This window comes from Oratosquilla oratoria, chromosome 2 (genome assembly GCF_046742065.1).
Source record: "Oratosquilla oratoria isolate Oo_2021 chromosome 2, ASM4674206v1, whole genome shotgun sequence".
Classification (NCBI taxonomy): Eukaryota; Metazoa; Arthropoda; class Malacostraca; order Stomatopoda; family Squillidae; genus Oratosquilla; species Oratosquilla oratoria.
The window spans coordinates 13598922-13601431 of NC_134778.1; positions in this window are offsets into that span (position 1 = coordinate 13598922).

Below are 2510 nucleotides of genomic sequence, written 5' to 3' on the forward strand. Positions count from 1 at the left end.
CACCCAGGTTACCAATGACAGCGCTGTTCTGGACCTCCTTGTAAACGGGCCACTGTGCACTTCACCTCATTCCCTCGATTCTCTCTCGTTTATGAAACAAAACTACCTACTCCAGTCAATGGGGCCGTAACACAGCTGAAGGCAGTCATCAGGTGTTAACTAAAACAGAAGCCGTAACCGGGTTGAGTACTGGTCAGATATCTTCCATTAATAATATCTTATCCGCCGCTCTGTCTGTTGTCCGTTGCAGACTTTTTTCTTTCTTTCTTTTTTTTTTGGCTGCTGCTCCTGCTGCTGTTGTTGTTCTATACGCTCTGGCCAGGAGGAACCACATCCCTATATTTTTCCCTTCACCCACTCCCTCTCTCCTTCCCTCTAGTTCGACTCCCCACCCAGATCACGTTCAAAAGGTAATAATTTCTTAAAAAAAAAAAAAACATAACTTTGTTGTCGTCTGTGTAACGCAGTAAAATGAAAACTAGAATGTATCTGTGTCACACTAAAAGTTTCAAAGTGTTTTGCTTTACCTCAATGGCATTCCAATAGGTTTACACATTTTCCTGTGCATTAATGATTTTCGATCTATGACGAACAGCCTTTAGAAAGTTACAACAGGAAGCAAAATGATCATCATTGATATTCTATCTTTAACTATGAATATATACGCAACAATCCCGTAGAGTATATCGGGCAACTAAACTCATTGGAAACGACAACAACTGACATCCGATGGGAGGGGAGGAGGCCCAAGACAATCCACCTGATACGGATATGCCTAGTGTAGGCCTTATGGTCTCTTGCACTCTCCTATATTCTTATGTTCTTATGTTCAATCAGAAGCTTTGTGTGACTCCAGTACCATGACAGACCTCCGGTCGACGGTGGGAGTCTGTTCACGCTGTCGTACGCCACGGGCTGAACGAGGCGTACTTATACAATCTATCTCAACTATCCTGGCAACACTGTTAAAGAACAAATAGCAGGATTCAATGACGAGGTATTGAAAGTACTCAATCCTTTCAACTCAACAGAGCTAATGCCAGTTTCTCAACGACTGCTTAGTAGCGGTGGCCAAAAGAAAGATTACCACGTTACTGCAGAGAGCCATACTATTGTAAGGAAGATCCCCCATCCTAAGATATATGTATGTATGTATGTATATATATATATATATATATATATATATATACATATGTGTATATATATATGTATGTATATATATGTGTGAGCGTGTGCGCGCGTGTGTGTGTGTCATTTTGACAAATGGAAATATGCTCCACCGCAAGGTCTCGAACCTTTGCCTTAGCGACTGCTTATTATGAAACAAAGACGATAGCCTTGAGCCGTGCAAAAGGATTGACCTGATCCACGAGCTGGTAGTTCCCGACTGTACTAGGCCAGCTCAGTCTCTATTCTAGTTTCACCGAGTCTTTATTATGGCGAGCCATCCAACAAGTTGTGTGTCATTTTGACAAATGGAAATATGCTCCAAAGCAAGGACTCGAACATTTGCCTTAGCGACTGCTTATTATATTTACACACACACACACGCACACACACACACACACACACACACACGCACACACACACACACACACACACACACACACACACACACACACACACACACACGCACACACACACACACATACACACACACACACACACACATATATATATATATATATATATATATATATATATATATATGCATGAGAAATAGCATGCACTCATGATTCTAATTATGCAGAAAGGCCTTCAAGGAAAATAGTGAAGTAATGACTGAGCGGTTTCGTCTATTTAGAGATCCTTAGGTATATACAATGATGATACAAACGTGAATATATAAACAAAGTGGGAGGCCATGGATGGGAACAGGAAAAGGTACTGAGGGAGTATTTCATGGTTAGCCTATACCGATCATGGCAGCGGACGTTCGGACCACCATTAAAAAAAAAAATCAAGTTTGTACATTCCTTGACTTACGTTTACGTTATTAACAAATGTATCTTTAATCAGACTGGGTTCTACTATATTTCTAGTCAAATACGACTTATTTCTAACAATTTCTTTGGCACCGTCCCAGTTAATGCAATGATTAAAATCCTTTAAATGAACGAATAAAGCGTTAGACATTTGACCACTCCTGACACTACTGTTGTTTTTTAACCTTACATTTTATTATTTTCCAGTCTGACCTTTATAACATTTGTCATAATTTTTACATGGAATTGAATAGATACATCATTCTTCCTTATCAGGAGAGTTTTTAACTAAAAGGCTTCTAACTGGATTGGAGTTCTTAAGTCCTACTTGAATGTTTAAAGTCTTAAGAATATGAAGTAGTTCAACGGAATTCTCGCGAAAAAGAACAAGTAGGTTTTTTACATTATAGGTTTACCGGCATTTTCTTCGTGGATCTTTTTGCCATTTTACAAGAATTATCTACGAGGTCCTTAGGATATTTCAGTTTTGAGGCTGTCATATATTCTTAAGAGCTCATCATCCAC